The sequence below is a fragment of the Buteo buteo genome, chromosome 19, assembly GCF_964188355.1.
Source record: "Buteo buteo chromosome 19, bButBut1.hap1.1, whole genome shotgun sequence".
In the NCBI taxonomy this organism is placed as follows: Eukaryota; Metazoa; Chordata; class Aves; order Accipitriformes; family Accipitridae; genus Buteo; species Buteo buteo.
The window spans coordinates 5201348-5222445 of NC_134189.1; the positions used below are offsets into that span (position 1 = coordinate 5201348).

General features: G+C 44.0%; 1 long non-coding RNA gene across 1 annotated transcript; it reads right to left on the reverse strand.

The window, feature by feature from the left end:
- Positions 1 to 1471: 1471 nt before the first annotated feature.
- LOC142041930 (uncharacterized) lies at positions 1472 to 17013 on the reverse strand. Its single transcript, XR_012653585.1, has 6 exons — positions 16900 to 17013; positions 10755 to 11011; positions 3574 to 3626; positions 3034 to 3248; positions 2065 to 2243; positions 1472 to 1965 (listed from the first exon to the last, which is right to left on the reverse strand). It is a non-coding gene; the product is annotated as an uncharacterized LOC142041930 (long non-coding RNA).
- Positions 17014 to 21098: the final 4085 nt, after the last annotated feature.

Below are 21098 nucleotides of genomic sequence, written 5' to 3' on the forward strand. Positions count from 1 at the left end.
TGGGTTACCTGAGTAGATAACCTAGGTTAATAGTGTGCTGGAAGGAAGGAGGGAAGGAAGGAAGGAAGGGAGGAGGGAGGGAGATTAATATCCAACATTTGTTGGTAGTGAGGCCACTGGCCAATGTTACCTTACTAACAAAACCAGGTTGAAATGAAAGAGCAACACAAGCCACTCAAACGTATATAATGTCTTCATTACATATGGAGAGACATGCTTAATTAAGTGTGATGCCTTACCTGCAGACGCATCTCATCTCATAGAAAATGAAACTGTCTGTCTGCTAGGAGTACTGGGTGACTGTAGCATACAAGGGAAGAAAGTCAGAGACATGAGTTGGTTGTACAACATTTTTGATTGATGGTTCAGAAAGTAACAGATCAAACATACTACTGAAGTACCACTACAGTCCTGGGTACCAACAGAAAGACCAGAGTATCCTCATTCCTTTTTATAACACAGCTGACTGCAGCTATACCAATACAAATTGGGAATAAGCAAGAATAGATTTTAAGTCTTAGGCTGTTAACTGTTTGGAGGTATCTTTTTTGTTAGATGTGCACACACAAGTTCAAGTCATTATCACAATATAATTATATACTTAAAAAAAAATTATCAAGAGCCATGGTTTTGCAGATTGTACTGTCAGCTCATTACTGAGTCATTAAAAAACTGGTTCCAGCAGCAGAACTATTAATGAGCTTGTTTCAAGTAGCGTATGCTTTGTGCTTACTTGGCGCTCTGCCTCAGTTTAATTAAGATTTTAAATTTACGTACTGCTATTCAACCATATGTTGCACTAATGTTTACAAAAGTGAATAGATTTTATTGTCCTCATTTTATAGGTCAGGACACGGTGTCATTTTGGGGTCAAGTGACAAGACTGAAGCCACCCAACCCGTGAAGCAGTCTGATCTGTTGTTCAACCTGCAGGGTGGCATTTCCTCCGTACAACTGAGAGGATGATTGGGTGGACATTGACAAACCTGGAACAAAATAATTACAGTAATATTATTCAGGAGAACTATAGTACTCGGTTTAATGTATTCATTAAGATTTGTTGCAAAGATCACAGAAAAGCTTTCTGTCTGTGGAAGTGCAGTGGCCAATTTAAAAATGTACCTTTGACAGGAAAATGATCAAAATAATTGAAGTGATTTCTCAGAGTCTTAAAGAAAAACAGATAATCACATAGTAAGAAACAGTATTGTTCCTCCTATCACGTTTTCTTTACATTAACAGCAATTATTTGATGTTCCAATCCTGCAAGTCTTATGAATATGAGCGGTCATGAGTAGCATGACCAAAGTTTGCGGAAACAAATGAGCCTAGAAAGGTCAGATCCCTGCCTTGAATAAATAGGTATAGATGATAATATTGCTGTTCGGTCTCCTAGGTGTGGCATGCTGCATAGAAGTGCAGCAACTCTTTTGTTTGATTTTTTTAATCCAGTTTTAAATAAAATGTCCTTCTTGCTGTTTCCCAGCTGTTTGCTCTACTTATTAGTGCATTTTCGTAAGCTTTTTGCTCTTTTTTACGAAGGTGGAAGGTTGAGTGACTTACACATTGGCTGTGTGTTCACCCACTTTCATAGTGTCTAACCTCTGAAGAAAATTGTTGGCATGGGAACCTCCCGTAAGAGATTGACATTTAAAATAACAAGCTGTGCTAAGCATGAAGTCACTCCTCAAGTCTATCTCTACCATGTCTCCATTTTTGTTATGAAACAAAACATTAACATTATCAGATTTCCAGGTCTACACAGCAAGACATCCTTCCATGTTTTTGAGGTTACAAACAAAGCGAAGGTAAAACCCAGGCCTATAAGGGCACTGAGCACCTCTTTCCTTGCTTTTGTCTCCCAAGGGGTCTCTGCAGAACTGAGTACATACCTTCTGTCAGTTTAATTAGACATTCAACTCCCTGCTCTGCTTCCTTATTCTTCCCAGTGGACTGATGAGACATCTAAGCATTTGGAAAATCAGGTTGGTATCTCCATACTTTGTTACAGTTATTTAATTACTGGGTTATAGATAATCAAATGCTTTCATGTAATCTTGGTACCTTCCAGAGGTGGCAGTGTAACAATAAAACACTCCACGATCTGTCTTAAGGTCTAGTAAATGGTCTGATCATTGCTAGCTGTTAATCAGGAGAGCCAACAGATTACCACTGGTACTCAGGGTGTGCATATTGCAGTAGTGACATGCCAGAGACTCTTTTTGCTGTTATTGTGTTTATTCCTACAAATGAAAAGACAAATACAAAACAAAGAGTTGTAAAACAGGTGTGGGAATACTCAGAAAAAGTACCTTCATTTCAATTTTGAACTAGAAATCAAATACTTCAAATAAGGTAATACTGACACTGCTAAGAAGTGAATACTTTACGACCTGTGCCTGATCTCTGCCTGATCGCTCCATACTTATAGTTGGCATATTTAGGGGATGAAAGGAACATTCAAAAGTAAAGGAAGCCACATGGTTTCATAAACCCTGGACCCAACCCTCTGAACACCGTCAAATACAATCCTGTAGACAACTAGATCTAAATTCTGCACAATGGTTTTGTACCCTTCTCCTCTATGTGGAGTATAGTTTCCTTCCTTCTCCCCATTTTTCTAATCAAACCCTATATTTCCTTTAATTCCTTTTTTTCTTCAAGGAAAGAATAAAAATAATAACAGTGATGATGAGGATGATGATATAATTCATTGCTTGCATTTTATGGCACTGACTCACTCCCGTAATGCAGTTAACAGTCTGTAGAAAGCACAGAACTCCTTTTTTGGAAAGAAGTGATGGGATTGCTGTCCTTGCTTAGGGGACATCCCAGTACATTTCTGACATCCTGTGGAGCAGGCAGAAGCTGGGTGTCAGAAGTGGCATGTGCGGTCAGCCTGAACCCTCGTGGTGGGAGCTGCAGCTTTGCAAGGTCCTGCCATGGGTGATTTGGAAATTCTTGCTGTGCTACCAGGAAGGGGAGTGGGAGGGTGAAAAGGTGGCTGTAAGGCTTGGGGTTGCTTGGACTTACAGAGTTTTTGTCTGCTGTGCAGTGCACTCGGTGACTTTGCAGTTCTGCAATTCTTTCCCCTTCATTAGTCATATCCCATCATTGACCCATCATTAACCGCTTCCCATCATTAGCTACACTGTCGGCTCTGAACCTGCTTTAGAGTTCAGGCACTAAATAATGACAGCCTTCTCAGCTTGCTTGGCTGTGGGTCATTTCCGAACAACATGAAGTACCTAGAATAGAAAATTAAAGAAAAGAAGACATTTTTCTGAGTAGAACCATGGAATGGGTAAAGCCTCACAAGACTGGATCTTCCTTGGAGAAACATAGTGCATCATATTCACTGGGCATTATGGGGAGTATGAGGGAGAAGGTGCCATTTGTTAATACATAGACCCAATAGAATTAATCAAACATGTAGAAAGGGAATGTTCTGACTACTTGTTGATTATAAAATGACAATATGATAATTTTAATTCTAAACTGCAAAACCACCCTAATATTTCTAAGCAAAAACATGCAAATCAGTCCCATCTCTATACAGATAAAATCACACACCCTGGTCAGTGCTGTTCCATCTGTGCTGACATCTTACAGTGTCTGGAGCAATGCTGTGGAGAGAGAATGAGTTGCCTGTAAATCTTAAGAGCTCAGGAGCCAGAAGGCAAGTAAGGGCAAGTTAAACCCATTTGATATCTGGTATTTTTTAGGTCCTGTGAATCTGGAGGTCTGTGTCAAATGTGGAAAGGTTGTGCCTTGCACTGCTGCAATAAAGGGCACTGTCTCTGGCTCTGATCTGGTGTTTCCTCAAAGAATTTGATGTGTGAACTGGAAAGTCCCTAAGCAGCAGCTACTTCTCTGGTTTAGTCTCACAAAAAAGAAGGGACAGGACAGGTTGGGTCTATCTCTTGCCAGCTTTTCTGCCAGACATGAGCAGCTCAGAAAAGGCAGGGCCCACATTCAGTTGACTCTGCCAAAACCTAGGGTTGAGCCTAGCAAGGAACCATTCTCCCCACCTGGACTTTGAGTTCAGCCCAGGAGAGCAGGACAAGCCATGGTGAAGACCCATACTTAGTTTTTATTTCCTGATTCTTTGGCCCATCACGGTAAGGGTAGATGGGTTACGGGTCTCTGCTAGCACTTATACAAGGTATGGGCTTGACTGTATTCAGGAAGAGATTGCCTTTTAACATCATACTCCAGGTTGAATTACCAGTTTCTGTAGGAGTGTGCTGAGAAGATAAACCCTAAAGTTCTCATGAAATATTTCTACAATTCATAATGGCTTAACCCCTGCAAATGATTGGACTGTAGTCTATGGTTTAATTTAAAAATACACATTTTTTGCAGTTGTTTGTACTTTGAATCCTAAGGAAAAGGTCACAGAGGCTACAAGCTGCTGTAGAGATGTCGGTTCCTCTGTGCTGGGTTGGCTTGTTCTATGTTTCACTCCCAGACCCTCCTGGGCAGCTCATTCTCTCCAGAATCCCTTCTGGAGCCAGCCAGATTGTTGCCCTGAAAAGGAAAGCTGGTTACAAACCTAGAGAGGTGAAATCACCTGGGCTAAAGCTGGCTTTGCTGTGCAGAACCCTTTCTGTGCAGCATTGCACAATAAAACAATAGCCTAATGGGTACAAATTTATATGAGGATTAGTACACCTAAACACGATATTCAGCAAAACTGCAAGCATAGATGCCTTTTCTTCCTAATCTAACTAAAGCCCAACGACATAAAGCATTAAACAAACCTAAAGCTCAAGCCCAGACATACACGTTAAGGCAGTTTTGGCTTATATAGTCTCAGCTTGATTCTTCTTCTAGTGACATGAGTTTAGATATGGAATAGCTGGCTCATGCCAATATGTGAAATGAGATCTGGTCCTCCACATCCACCTTCAAAGACAGCAGCAGCGGTTGCTGGAGGGTTCCTTTTAATCAAGCCAGCAGATGGCGTTGGTACACTACGGGCTTCCCTGCTCCACACCTTTTGCAGCAATGCAATATGTTTTCCCTTTATTAGGGGAACCCGAGTCCCTCACACGAGAATGTCTCCCAAATCGGTAAAGAACTTTATTTTTATAAAGGTAGGAGTATTTCCTGTACATTGTCCAACCTGATAGATTACCGCACTGTGAGGTTTAGATATGTTATCCCCGAGATTAACATTTAAATTAGATGTCACAGAAATAAAGTACTACATACAATCTGTCATTTCCAAAACACTTTGATGAAAGTTGGAAGGTTTCCAAGCAGCTGCTGTCTCTTACTCTTTCATACGACCTTTTCAAAGCCATTTTATTATTCTGAGTTCTTTGGATGGAGCAGAGCATACACATTATCTAGAAACCTAAAGATTTTACAAACTGAATAATTGCTTCATTTATCAAGTATTACCACAGCCAGTTTGCTCAGAGGAAAACAGCACAAAGGTGCATTAGAAGTAGTTTTTCAAGAGTGGATGTGAGACCAGAAAAGACACTGCTATGTTCCCAGTTTTTCAAGGTTCATAGAAAACAGTAGGAAATAGCTGAGGTTTGACTGTCCAGCTCATTTCGGCTTGCATAGCAATGAATCTCGACAGGAGGAATTAAGTATTAGAACAATTCTGACATGACAAGGAATGCTGGTACATACTAGAAAGCAAAATGATTGATGAGCCTCACAGAAACCAACCAAATGGATAACAAAGGCCAAACTGAGGATTTGAAATACTCGTAAATTAAATAAGAGCATACATGTATTTCTGCCTTCTGTACATCTTCTAAAGGACACGGTAATGGGGGAGACCTAAGTTTTACAGTAATGTTGGACCTAAATTATTCCTGATGTCTTTGGGAGTGAAGATTTTATTAACTTTAGTGAGTTCGAGATTAGACTTTATGTGAGCACAGCTCAGAGAGTCAACTGCCAGATTGGAAGAAGAGAAAAGCTCCCTCAAAATTCCAGAAGGTGTGTATTGGTAAACCCAGTATTATTGTAAAAGCTTTAAGTGGGAAACCTGTGATGGAAATAAAACTGAATAGTGCAATACTTATGTGTATAGCTAGATGGCTGCAATGACACACTAAGAATATCCAGATTTGCTAATTCATTACGGATTCTACTTTTGGTTTATATTTTGCTTCATATAAAACAATCTTTTCTATCTTCATTTTCTTGACATTTTTATTATGTACAAACTCCATCTACTTTTGTAATCTGATTCTTCTAAATAAAGTTAATAGGCTTTAAGATTTGTATCAAAAGATTTTGGGCAATGACAATTTTAAGTGGAGATCATATTTCAACTTTAAGTAAAATGCTCAGTCTTTATTTCCTCTATGTAACGCTTTTTCAGCTGCAGAAACACAGGCAGACATTAAAACAATTTTAAGGGAAATACATACGTTTAGAAAAAATATCTTTTTTAAAAGAAATTTCCTGGCAGGCAACCTGTTTTGACCATCATTTTATAACTTTGCCGAATGTTCTCTCTTAGGAACTCTCGCATTACCTTTAGGCAGTAAATTGGCACAAAAGAGAACTTAACAAAAAGATGAGAGAAGCGTTGGCAGGCGTGGGAGGGGGAACACATCTTAGTAGCTTACACAGGCATTTCAGAACTTTTTCGGGGGGTTCTGTGAGTGTGTTAGTTTAAAAGATTAAAGTTTGCAATCTGCACTGAGAGGATAGTTCTAGCTAAAGTCTGTATACCAAAGCTGGCTGTGAATTGAAGAACTGTTGTAATTAGATTACTGTAAATACAATAAGAAACTCACTCCTGGTGGTCTGGGGAGGGGTGTCATAGGGCACTGGAGAATTGTGTTGGCAGGATTTGGGACAGTTTGACTGAAAGCAGAGAACACAATCTCAAAATCCTTTTAATCTTTTTCCCCCCGTAGTTCTTTGGGGATTTGTTTGTCATTAAGTAACAGTCAAAAGATTAAGGAAGTATAAAATGACATTAAAGCTCACAAGTACTTCTATAAAATTATCAGTGCTAGTGTAGTCTTCAGCAGGGATCACTTCTGCCAAGACTTTCTAGAGCCAGGCAAAATTAAAAGAAAAGAAGCACACAGGCACAAAAGCAAACTCTGCGAACATGGGCTGGAATACTGCTTTTCTGCTAGCGCTTCGAACGCACCGTCTTCCAAAGTGCGGCAGCGGCTGTTGCTATGTGTCTGGGCTCAACAAGCTTAAACTTTGCATGGCCCATGCTAAACTAATTTGAGTCAATTTGTCTACATCATTTCAACAATCGTTCTGTGCATTTTGAATCGTACATACAACACTGCATGATAAAGGCCCACCGAGCAGATGCCGACTGCTCATTCTGCCGTGGTCTAGCTGTTGCTAGTTCTTCACCATGGTTTCTCCATATCCTAGTGACAATGTTAGTTTTTCGATGGTGAGGTTAAGTCTGTGCCTGGCTAGTTAAGACTTTTCTTTACAGGGGACAGCTCCTATAACAACTGCCAGCTCTAAGCATGACCTTTAAAAATGAAATGAGGGAGTGTTAACTGGAGTATTTTTTTTTTAATCTCCCAAGTGAGTTCAAAGGAATACAAGGAGATTTTGCAAGTAAAGTTTTAAGCCTGCACAAGAAAGAGACACCAATATCAGAAGCTCTTATCACAAGAAAGCTGATCTAACCTGCTTACAGTTCAATAGTTTCAGTGTAATGGGTTTTGACTCATTTGTAAACATGCACTTTGTAAGACAGTTTTATTTTGGAAACTGATATCAAACAAGAATAAAGAATTAAAGGAGCTCCACTCTGCACCTAGGTAATATAACAGGGCTGATCGGCAGCTGGTGCAAATCAGTATAGCTACAGAGGGAATTAGCTGCGTTATCCCATTTTCTACCAGCTAAGGATTTAGTCTTTGAGAATGGAGCATCATGTTTGGAAAACTCCAGTTTTTATGAGTAAAAGAGCAAGATGGAGCAGTAAAAAATATACCACATTCTCATGTATGCTAAATCCCTGCAAGAGGCATTAAAATCCATGTGTTCTGTAGGGAGAGAAAGCCTATAATTAACATTTTTATTATTCTTGGATTGGTTTGATAGTTTCTCTGCAAGCCTCTGCTGAAAAAGGATTACCTGGTGAGCCTTGCCAATTTGGAGCCCTGTATAACTCCAGGGACAGGCTGGCCTTTTCTTTCTCTCTGACAAACTATCGAGAATTTTTTGCTAGACCCACTAAATGTGGTAGTCATTTCTCTATAGCAAACTTTGAGATAACTTTCAGTTTCAACTGTGTTTGCAAAACAACAAAACTCTGCCCAAATTGCCAAAAACTGAGCTGAGATTAAACCTCAGTGTTTTAGTTAATTTTTTCCCCAGTTTTTCCTTTTTTAATTCTTTTTTTTCCCCTTTTTTTAACCTAAGACAGTTAGGGTAGACCATCTGTGTTAACCAAAATTTTATTTTGATGAAAAACAAGGCTATATTGCCTAAGGAGTCACTTTTTTCCTCTCACAGAAAAATGTTAGTGAAAATCTTTCAGTGAGGTCCAGGTTTTGGGAAATGTTTCAGTGCCGAGGCTTTTTTTTCAGTGTTTGCTCTCCAGATGATAAAACCAGAGAGATAGGAAATATGGGCAGCTCTGCTTACTATTGCTTAGTGGCTCTTTTTAAAATTCACATCCACCAGGCATGTGTTTATCACACTCTGATTTGAATTTTAGGGCTCAAAATAAAGTTCAGTAGTTTATTCAAATTCAAATGAACTGTGCTACAGCCTGGCAGCCTCTAAGGATGTGGCAGGCCTGCAACCCCTCAGAAAGTGGAGAGTGTGGCAGGAGCTTACAGACTTGCTGCCCCACTGCAAAGATATTCTAAAACCTGTTTTTTGGGCAAGTTGAGCAGAGCAAAGGTATGCATGAAGACCTGAGCCAGTCCTTCCTGCAGAGCTACAGCTAATAAAGATGCACTCTGAGTTCATGTGGCAGAGGGCTGCATGTTAGAAAACGTGGGTCTGATTTTGGGCTTCCTGCTGATGGTGGTGCTGTGGGAGTGCTACAGCATTATGGCAGTTCCTCCTGAATTTTGGGGTGGTGGTGGACATGCTGGATGTAGATGCTGGGCCAGAGGACTGAGCTCTCCTATGAGATTCAGGGGAACAAAGTGTCTGCCACTGTTGATATAGTCAGTCACTCAAATAAAAGCAAGTGGATTGCACCAAGGTTTATCGAGGCTTTGAAAAGCAGGAATAAATCTGAATTTAAACAACATGGGTTTCTAAGATAAATGTGGGAGATGGTGAGTGCTCAAAGCTAGAATAGGAGCTGGGTGCTGCAGTGACACCTCAACCTGAAGTGCCACCTGCAGCTCTGGCCTGAGCCTCCATTCCCATTGTAAAGCCTCCAAGGGTGTTGGCTGAAGAACAGGAGTCACAAAAAATGGGGCTCTGCCTACATTTTTCAGCAGGGTAACTGAAGAGAGAAAGCTGTGTTAAATTCCACCTTCTCCTGGGCATAGGTGCCATGATAAGTACAACTGGTCTCGTGGTACAGTGGCTTTACCTGAGGCCACTTTTGGCCCTGTGTGTATGATGCAGTTCAGCACTGCCAGAACAAGTCTCCTTCCAGACAATTATTCTCCTAAAATAGGTGCTTTTCTTTTTAAATATTACTTAATAAACAAAACACTTCTCAGTAAGCACTCCCTTTCAAACAACTGATACCCCTGGAGTCAGTAAAACTGTCCATGTCAATAATTGGAAAAGTCGTCTGGGTAACCTTCCCCTCCAAGAACTACCTGGGCATAATTTTTACCTTATCTATAACACTCTTTCCCCCAATGCAATTTCACAGATGGTAGACGCACAGAGAGGAGAGCAAAAGTAGATGAACGTAGCAGGAGTTAGTCATTAATTATCAACCCACAAATTATGCAACATCCGTGAAACTTCTCGAGGGAAAGTTGTCTGGTCTTCAGTGCTCTGCTGGGAGCCTGTGGGACCTGACTCGTTCAGTCCTTGACTTACCCCTTTCTCATGTGGGAACACTCACAAGCGTTAGACAGAAAAAGCGAAAGTTTGCCAGATTTTTCTCAGAAATGGAAGAGATCCCTGTAGGGAGCCATGGGCCGCCAAAGCCAGGCTCAAACGGCGCTTTGTTCAGGTGGCTCTGGAGAGAGCAGCCCTGCGCGAGAGCCAGGGCAGCGCTGGCCTTGCTCTCTGCTCTGGGGATCAGCCTCTTTGGCAGGCTGGGAATACAAAATATGACAGGGCAAATCTATCCCTAGTAAAGAAGGTAAAAGTAAGCAGCAAAACTTGCCAAGGTTAAAGGGACAGGTTTTCAACTCTTAGTTTCCAAATAGAGATGCATCTGATGGGACACCTAAAAGAGACCTTTCCAAGCATTTTCTGTGGATGTGGTGAGGGTGGCCGGGGCTGGAGCACACATGAACATAGGGCTCCTCAGCTTGGTAAGTGACCTGAGGGGAGATGCAAGATCCCCAGGCCAAACTGCTTTGGATCTGGGGGAGCCCACCATGGCCACTGGCATAGGGACATCAGACCTCATCTGAGGCACCAAGATGTTTGCCGTGAGCAAAGATTTCAGCAGCTCCCTGTAGCCCAGCAAGGCTTAGCTTTATGCCATAAGCAAGTTCTTGAAGTATTTTTCCTGCAGTGCCAGAGCTGGCTTGCTGCAGGTTAGGCTGCAATTTAGAGGGCACGGGGAGATCAGGAGTCAGGATGAGGGAGAGGGATGAGGGCAGTCCTAAGTCTCCAAACCACAGCCACCTTACCTCAGGGCTGACGTGCGAGCACCACTGTTGAGGTGTCCAGTGAGGAAGGTCTTCCTGGCCAGGAGAATGTGATCCATCTGTTGGGCGTTTCAGCTGCCTGCCATGTGGAGCAGAGGCAGCAGCCTCCTAGGACCTTCTGGCACAGCTCTTCATGGGAGCGATGGTCTGGCACCAAAAGGAAATGGGACATCATCCCTCGGACTGCTGTTCTTTGGAGGCATCATGGTCACAGGAGCAAGCAGACATGGTTCCTCTTTCTGCCAAAAAATGAAAATGTGATGAGCACCTATGAAAAGGGAGTATGTTTTTACAGGATATTGCTCTTCTAAATGAAAATGCCCACTCTGAAACTCCCACAGAAAGTTGTTTTTTCATCCATTGAAGTTGTTCCCCTTACCCAACCTAGTACCCTCACTGTGACCCCCACAATAAGTAGCAACTTGTTACATGAGCAGTACCACTGTCTCCACAGGCATAGCTCTGAAGAACAGATGGTGCTGGTTTGGGTAAATTAAGTTCCCAGAATCTGGTTTCATAAAACTTTGGACCAACAATTTAACTGGTTTGTGGCACTCCCTTTTTGTCATGCAATGAGCATAAACCCTTGCAGTTCTTGCATAACAAGGCTACACTGCTAAGATCTTCAATATTTTTAAGATACTTGGGCCTGAGCTAAATGTAACACTGCACCTGTACTGGGAAACGAAGCAGTCCTAACTCTTCCCAAGACTTGCATAGCAAATCTCTTGCATTGAAAGTCCCAGATTAACCAAAGAATCGCAGGTGTAGGTTCAGTGACAACCAAAGCCAAGAAACCAGTCAAGGTGGGAAGCTCCATCAACCCCACCATGTTAACTGCTGAGGAGACGAGGGAAGATGGGGGAAGCATCCTGGTGCTTCAAGGCTGCCAGAAGGGAAAGGAACACTGTTTTGCCCTAAATGATCAAAGCCTGGGGCTTTTACTGGCTACTGCCACTGCCTTGTCCTGGTCTGACAGTCTAATGCAGTTTTAAGAAAAAACATACCTGTGAAATTTGAAATTCCCCTTGGCATCCCTTGCCCTCAATGATAAGTTTTGGCAGGGTGCAATGCTGTGTTCCCAAGTGCTGGCCAGAGCATGTCCAGCATGCTACAGCAAATGTGTTTTCTGTGCTACATGCTGAGCACCAGTGCTGGTCTTATTAATGCACACAAGCCCTCATATCTGAACTGTGTAAACTGCTTCTAACAGCTCCTTTCCCCTCTTTGTTCAAACAAACAATGGCCTTTGGAAATTTATTTTAATGCTGCCGAGACCAAATTGTTATTTAATTTAACAAATGAATAATTCTCCCTTCCAAATCCCCTTTAGCTCCACGTGTATATTACTTAATAGCTTATCTATATGCCTATCAAATTCTTGCTCCTCTGAAAGAATACAATGAGCGACTATTTGCTTGTACAGCTGATGAGGAGAGGGAAAGAGGGATATGGCTCCTCTCTTCATTCCCATCTTGCCATACAGAGAAAGAACATACTTGGGTTTTCTATGGACACATTTGCCAGCTTTTTTGGCCATGAGCTATCAAATTTGGAACTGCCTCTGGGAAGACATTTGTGGTAAGGAATGCAACACAGGAAACATATTTGCATCAATAACCCCTGCTGAAAGAATAAATTATAAAGATATTTTGTATCATTTAACTTAAAAGTTACTCCATTCTTTTTTTTTTGCTTGTTTTATGCATTCAGGATTCTTGTTCATGGGGATCCATTCACACTCTAACGGCCTCCACACTGCAGCCTTTGCCTACCTGAGGAGATATGTAGGTAAGCTGTAGAAAACAGTTTGCTCAGGACCACCTCTTTCAGGAGCTGGGAGCTGACCTTACCTCCTTCCACTGCATTGCACCCCACTGCCCTCAGCCAGAGCTTCAGGTTTGCCCAGGGACCTCCCTCTCTCCTGCAGGTAAAGAGCAGCCCTGGCAGCACAAGCTGAACGTGAAAGCTGAGTGCTCAGCTCCCACAGAGAAAAGAAAAGCCATGCATGCTGTCCCTGCAGCCCTTCCAGGTGCTGTTAGGGCCCCCTCCTCAAAAAGCCATCATGAAGAGCGTGCATAGGCAGACACCAGAGGAGAAGAGGAAGGCAGGGGTGTTAGACCGCCCTTGGCACAGATGGGAACAAGTCGTCTCAGCCTCTTTGCAAATTTGGGCATCACAGCATGCACTACCATGCATCACATGTCCAGGGCTTTTTCAAAGCCAGCGATGGCACCTTCCCCTCACATCACTACACTTTTTGAAGGCCCTTTACTTTCATGATTTCTGCAAGAAATTTCTTGACAGCTTTCTTCAGGAGTGAGCAGGGATAGCTTGTGTGTATATATATATGTATATTGTATATGTTATTATAGATACTAGGATTGTCAAAAACATTTTCACTGCAAACCAGGAAGGCGCAGGCTCTCTGTGGCAATGAGTGCGGTGAGCTGCCAGACCTCCCTGCGTGCTCTCTTTTGCCACGGCACCATGACTGCACGTCACCAGTGCAGGAGCACTTCTTTTCCCAGAGGACCAACGTGCTGCTTCACCCTCTGCCACCATGGCCAAGGTGGGTGCCCAGGCTGCAGTGAGGTTAACCTGCCCTCACCTAATGGGGCCTGATCAGATGCCCACGCTGGCCAGTGGGACTCCGTGGCCCTTAAGTTGGGCTGCTGTGGATGAAAGTAGGCAGGAGGGGATGGCAGTGCTGGCTGAGCTAAATAACCTCTCTGCTTGCCTGGAGGGAGGGGAAAGAAAAAAAAAAAAAAGGTTTTCCAGAAATTAATAGGGTGAAGGGAGAGGATGGGCAACCCAGCTCAACTTGGTGAGAACTGGTTGCCTTGAATATGGAGCCTGCATGGCTGCAGGGACTTCTCTTAGTGATGGGTCAGGAATCCTGCATCTTCCCTGGCTTTACAAATATTACCTGGGGGGCTGAAGGCAGTGGAAAGCAGCAGCTGGGCTGCTCTGTGGGTATTTCAGGTATTATTAGCCTTGAGAGTGTGAAAAGGTGTATATGTGGGAGCAGAGATTGGGCAGCATCGGGGGACCCTGCTGGGTACGGACAGCACTTCAGCTGCTGAACTGCAGTTTTCCTTATCCTTTCTCTTTTGCCTCTCCAGCTTCTCTTCAGTCTCAGACTGACTTCTGGATTCATTCAGCCTCATTCCCCAAATCCTCAGATCTACAGAAAACATTTTTCAAGGCTTCTGCCCTTTTACTTTCTAATTTTTAAAAGGGGCTTTGGAATAAATAAAACCATGAAATAATACTAGAGGGCATACAGTAGGACCTACCATGTCAAATTATAAATAAACTGAAAACATTTGAGAACAAACACCCTCATCACCTCCCCCCCCTTCACCCTGCACAAGGCAGCATTAGAAACATTCTTGTATTTAGGTTAAAATGTGAGGCCTAAGCAGTTAAAAGGCAATGTGCTCTAAAGTTTCCCTAATCTATTTTCCTCCAATTCTTTCCACCTCTAAGAAGCTTGTGGAGTTAGTTGCCGATTAACATTCAGGAAGATTGTACTCTGTCTCCACTTCATTGCTCTCTTGTTGGCTTATTGTTATTCAGAGCCCATTTATTGTAGATGAGCCATTCATTTTCCTCTAATTGGATGGGATTGGATTTCACTTTCATTGTTGGATGCATAGAAAACCCGGGAGGGGCTGCAGGGATCAGCCCAGGGCTGGGGAGATTTAACTCAGCACAAAGTTTAGGTTGCAGCTGAAAGAAGCTGCAATTTTTTTTTTTTTATGTGCAAATACCTCGTGGCTAGATTTGCAAGGTCTCCCTTGGGATCCCAAACACCTTATCGTGTAACTTTCGGTACTTTTGGTATTTTTATATAGTTCCTCACCAAAGCGCTCCTCACATGGGGATTGCTAGGAAGATTTCTGAGCATCAGAAACCCAGCAAGGGCTTTGCACCAATGTCCCTCCTGTCAGAATCTAACTGGCTTTCTGACACTCTCAAATGTTTGGATTAAATCCTTTCACAGTGCCCAGATTGTGCACTGTAACATCCTTCCCTGCAAATCTGCTCAGATTCATTTGGGGCAATGCAAGTGTCTGCAAGCAGAAGGTAATTTGGAGACTGTGCTCTGCAGTTATTCGCACCGCAAATTGCTCCAGTAGCTGCTGTGTCCCCACCTAAGGGCAAGCAGAAGGCTGAAGAGCCTGTCTGGCACTGAACCACAGCCCGATTTTGTGGTACACACACAAACCTGGACCAAACCCATCTCTCCCAGCCGTCTCATAACTCACTCTGAAATGTTGGCAGCAGAGCTGAAAATACACATGGGCACCCACACACGGGTGTGGATGTCACTCAGCCGGCGAGTTGCCATACTGTGTGGGAGCCCCCTTCCCAGTCAGAAATACGGAATGGCTGTGGTCACAGTCTGGGCAAGGACAGCACAGCCACTCCAGGCTCCTGGGCTGTAGTATCTCGCACCTCACTAGACAGCTCAGGGACGGCAGGGAGATAAAACAGCCCTCCTTGTCCCCTCAGAAAACCACGTCTGCCTAGAGCAAGTCTCAGGATCTAACTGCCTGAATTAAAGGCAGTATTAAAATTAAACTCAAGGGTTTAACTGTCTGAAAAATAGGTGTCTGATCTGCTGCAGGTTGCTCTTGAGTCAGAGGAGAGACGGGCACCTCTGAAGGGTGAGTGACGCTTTCCGAGACAGGTTTCACAGGTGGGATGAGCTGCTCTCTGGAGCGGAGAAGCAGGGAGATACCTACCTTAGATGCAGCTCTGAGCTCTAGCACATCCCCTAAAGTCCCCTAAGCATCCCTAAACTCGCCTCTAAACATCAGCTGGCAAGGTAAACCCAGGGGCTGTCTTTCTGGGAGAGAAGGTGGAGGGAGAGGAAAAGGAGCAGGGAGGCAGTTTGAGGCACTACAGCAAAACTACTGTGGTATGTTGGAAGGGTTAACATCTGGCCTGCTCCAGATGTGCATCTGATGGGGACCTGGGGGCTGGCTGAGCTGGGGTATTTACATGGGAAATTCTCCAGCAAACTGCAAGGATGTACTGCAGCCTTTCCCTTGGTGGGGGCCCATTTTGCATCTCTCTTTTCTTCTAGGGCACAGATTTTCATTAAACATGTAGGAGTGTCACCTCTCTGACACCTTTACTGCACTGACAGATACATCTGAAACTGGCCAGCAGGTTTAAAAGTTACTAGAGGGGACACAGGGAAAGGAGGGAAACACGTGTGTACCTACACACTGATAGCGTGACTGGAAAACGGGTTATTAGAAGGATGAAACAACTATCAAAGAAATTGTTGAGAAAGCCCCTCTGCTCATGCAGACAAGAACCAGCGAAACCCATTTGCTGCGGATTTGTGCCCAGTTGCTGACAGCACCTAAGAAGGTGCCAGCCTGGCCCAAAATCTTACCTGCAGTAAGGTATTTATTCATTTCTTTTTCACGTGGATCCTCTAGTGTTTTATAGAAGCTAAATGCACACTTGAACCCCTGCCTCCCCTCTCCCTACCTCCTTTAGTTAAATTTTAGGTGACCTGATACTTCTGAGAAATGCACCCATCACCCATACTTGGTGGAAGGAAACCAGCAGAGACCACAAGAGCCTGGGAGGGAGGCAGAGGGACCTGTGCATCAGGCAGGTTGAAAATAAGACAATTAACACCAGCCCCAAAGACCAGGCTCTGACTGAGACACAAGATATTTAAGACATTAACCATTAAAACTGATAGACCAAGCAATGAAGACAATGTACAAAGGTGCCTGAAATTTAAAAAAATACTAAAAACAAGAGGTAAAATTTGACCTTGCTGAGAATTTTTTGTTTAAAAGGACTATGGGAGACACTATCCCTAAAAGGCTTTGACATGAAGACCTGCATTACAAGTAACTGGTACAAAGCACAGATGTTTTGAGGGCTGCAGCCCCACAATAGCACATGAAACACCAATGACAGCAGCAAGCCTGGCTGTCCAGATTCAACCGTGAGTCGACCAACCAAAGAGCTTCAGGTAACAGCAAGCCCGCCAGACCCCACAGTCTGTTGCTTCAGTGTCCAATTATGCACACAAAATATTGTTCTGTGTTTTTTTCAGCTTCATTAAATAAATCAAAGTTTTACATACCTTCTTCCTACGGAGATATTCACTGGTTGTCAGCCTCTGGCTCTTGGTGGTTCCCGAGGTCTCTGGGCCCTTATTAAACAGTCTGTGAATGGTAATTAAACAAAGCAAGTCTATGAGCTCAACAGCCACTATCCCGGGTTTGCACCTCCCCTGGAAAATTGTGGTGGTCTGCAAAACAGAAATTACAAAAACCATCTGCTTTGGCTCCCACACAGCCTCCACTTAGCCTTCCCCTGAGTGTGCTAAGCAGCACAATTGTAAATCATCTCACTGGGTTTTTCAGGCCTTTGCAGATACGTGGTGGGATAGTGGCACTGAAACTGGCCATGGTTGTGGTCGCACTAGCACCATATGGAGGGGATCAACCCCTTATGGCTAACAGCGCTTTTCCACATTCCCCACGCAGGGATTATGGAGCCTCTGCGTAACTCATCAGCTTTGACCGTTACACACCATCTCTGTGCTACCTCCAGCATTTTCAGGTTGTTTTCCAAATCATGGATGCAGATACTGAGTCCTCCAGGGCCACAGGTCTTCCAGGAACCTGTTGGACATTTTCCTTTGGACAATGTTCTCCAGCAGCAGTTACAGCTCAGATCCTGCTGAGCTACTTACAGTTATGCTCTAGGCACTGCACCAGCTTTAGCATTACTTGTTGTCATAATGTTACTTCTTACTTAAGCAAGGACCATGCATTTCTACCTTTAACCCAGCTTCAGGAGAACCTTTATCTGTAAAATCATATCAAACCACACTGGTGAACATCTAGGTCGTACCATACACTCAGAGTTCAGGTATTTTTCTCCTGTTTTTCTCCTTTTTTTTCCAACTATCAACTACAAAGAGGCAGTGGGCCTCGCAAAGAATCATCATCACAGGCTAGGAAGTTTGCTTCCCAAAGTCAAAACAGGGCAGCGTCAGAGAAACCAATGTGCAGGCAGGGGACCTCTTACCTCTTCTGACCTTGGGAACAGCTACCTTCCAGCTTTTCCTCTCGCACATCAGCCACACCAAACTCCACTCTTCTCTAAAGAAAAGCAAAGCCAAACTGCTCATCCCACAGACAGAGAAACTCTGGGAGGTATTGACCTCTACTGATGCAAGGGCTTTACCAAGCAAAATCTAGCAGAAATAGTAAAAATTATGGCCTTTTTAAACTCTTCCAAACAATTACAGAAGGAAATGAGAACTTTCTGTGCCACTTTAATGTCCTGCTGTTTTAGTAAAAAATTTGACATGACTTTTATTTCATTTCAGGATTTTTTCTGATTTTGCCTTGTCTTTGTTTACTTATTTTTCCTTCCTCCCATTCTTAGAGAATTTGCAGAGGTTAAAAAGAACGCACGCACACAAAAATTGGGAAACTAAGAAAACAGATAACGCTTTTCTCCATCTGACTACCTTTTCCAGATGTTTTTGAATGGGAACAATCAACCAGGCAAAAAAGGCCTTGAATGATAAATAATTTTTAAAAAAATGGTGGGGGTGGGGAATGATAGAAGTGGGAAGGTGAAAGAAAAGAGCAGATGGTTCCTAAAAGCAGGACATCCCACCCCAGACTGCACCTCCTCACCCTCCAACTGCAGAAGCAGAGGTTATTCGCAGGCTGACCAGCTCTCCTGGCCTTACCTGCTGCATGCCTTTATTTCCCAGAAAGCCTCTTTCCAGGCCCAAAACAGGTAGCAGGAGCGTCTAGTTCTCACCGGGCGGATGCAGGAGCTATGGTGGCACTGACGCAGCCTTACCCGTACTCTTGGTGTGCCTCTGGGAAACACAAGACATACTCACAAAGGCATTTTGCCTTAGGCTGGGAAAAACTGTCCTCATCTTCCATAGTTGTCCAAGAAATGACAATGAATAAATGGCTCCCTGTCACTTGTTATTTTGTTATGGGTTTGCTTTCATGCGAACAAGCTGCGTCATGACCTAGGGGATGAAAACTGCCTGATTCTTGCAGGTTTGCACCCAATATTGCCATTTCCTCACCGCAGTAATTCAAGCTGCCCATCCCTACACCTCTTACAACCCTGTCGCACCTCTCGCTGTGCCTCAAGAAGGGCTCCAAGCCTTTCCACGGTGTGCCCAGGTCCCTCATGGCCGGCCGGGCAAGACCTGTCACAGCCCCTCACGGGGACAGACCGGGGGGCTTCTGCCTCTCAGCTGGCCATCTGAGGGGTCATTTCGATGTGAAGCATAGGATAGGCCCTAACATACATTGCTATGAATAAACAAAGACAGGCCGCTAGTTAACAAATAACAAACCCACCACAATCAGAGCATCTGCGTACATCCTTGGGGTGTATCATCTCCGGAGAGGGCAAGCCTTGCCGTCAACTCAGCTGCAGCGCTGCCAGAGTGGGGAGGACGGGCCAGCCATTACCCGGGGGGGATTCCCGACGGCAACGGCCCTTCTCCCTCTGCCATCCCCGGGCTGCTGGGGGATGGCTCTCACTGGCTTTCCCTGCCCCAGGGCCTGGGTAGAGCCATCGGTCTCTGCCGGCCTCGTTTCTTCTTGCGCAGGTGGGCCCGTGAAGGGCCGTGTCTGCCATGTTGTGTCTGCTGCCTGGGCCTGGCTCACCGCGGTTAACTGGCCGGAGGCCTTGCAGGGCTGCTGGGACACAAAATGGCGCTTCCTCCTACGGCTGCTGTCCCCAGGAAAGGCAAAAACATCATTGTTTGCCACCATGCCTCCCAAAGGCCAGAGAGGCTCGTACCAGAGCGGCCCAGGGAAAATAAAAACCTTAAAGCGGGGCGTGCCGGGAGGGAGGGAGCAGGGCATTGCTGTGCCGGGCAGGAGCCGCAGGGGCAGCCCGGCCCGGCTCCCCAAGGAGCGACGTTCACCAGCGTCCCACTGGCCGTTTTGTCCTGGCCTTATTTATTTGTTATGAATAATTACAGCTCCCCTTTCCCCTCCCCTCCGGCCTGGGCACAAAGCAGCCCGCTCCCCAAAAGGCAGCGGCATGTAAAAGTTTGTTGTCGCATCTCCATTAAACTGTACACTCTCCGCCCGCCGGCGATAATGCACTTCAGATAATTCGTTGACGCAATATATTTTCCAGGATAGGCTTTTGTTTTCTTTCTTGGCCGCTCACCCTCTTTCTGTGGTCAGTTTTGCTCATTTCTCTTGTAAGCTGTCTAGAGGCAGAGAAAAGGCTTTCAGTTTTAAGCAGTTTCCTTTTCAGTTCCCCTTTATTGAATTCCAACCTCCATTTTTTTTTTTTTTTTTAAGCATAGGGACATCATTTATCTTGGACTTTAAGTTGCAGGGGCCTTCAAGGGGCTTCTTTTTTTCTTTCCCAGCTGCATTTGTTGACACACAGTCAATCTGTTTTTTGCCTTCGTTCCCCCTCTTCCCCCCAGCAGGCCATAAAGTATCGACAGCTGTGGCCTTTATTAGCATAGCCATTTTAAGCACAACAAGGGGGAAGAGACTAAATATATTACAGCCATTACCTCTGTCAAAAAGTGACAATTTTAAAACATTTTAGCTTTTCACTGGGAAAGCCGGCAGCACAAAAGAAAGTGCTATAATTTTATTGTAAATGCTTTTTAAATATGGGTCACTTGGCCATAATCAATAGAAAGGATGGAAAAGTTCAAAGCTTGAGAACAGTTCAGGCAGATAGCAGAATTTTTTTTTTTTTTAAAAAGGCTTGTCTTTAAAATATGCTAATTGGGGCAAAAATACAACAGTGAGAAGCATGCAAAATAAGATCTTGTTCCTGGCGGTTTTGTTTTCCGTACAGCTCTGTTCATGCTTTTCCCATCTACTTATAAGTGTGTTTTACAACTTGGATGGGAATTATTCCTCCCCAACAGGGTGTTATGAACATTTAGGGACTGAGAAAACATGAGGGAATACAGGCAGTCACTACTCTCTTCTCAAAAAAACCCCACCAAACCCCCAAAACCACTACTGTTTTTTCAAATGCCTTTGGAAGTGTGATGTGCCGCAGCACTGTGATTTACCAGGCAAGATCACTTCTTGAGCATAAAATAATCCTGGAGCCTTAGAATTCTGGTATTTTAAGTTCAGGTTTGGATTCTTATACTTTGTGGCTTTTATAGGACAGAAACTTGTGTTTTAAGCTTCCAGGATGAAGAATTGGCCTTCTTGATTAGATGAGGACTAACGCCCACAGTCAGCATCTGTTATGAGCTCTGAAAGGTAAAAAAGGGCTTACAGATGCCCTGAAGCC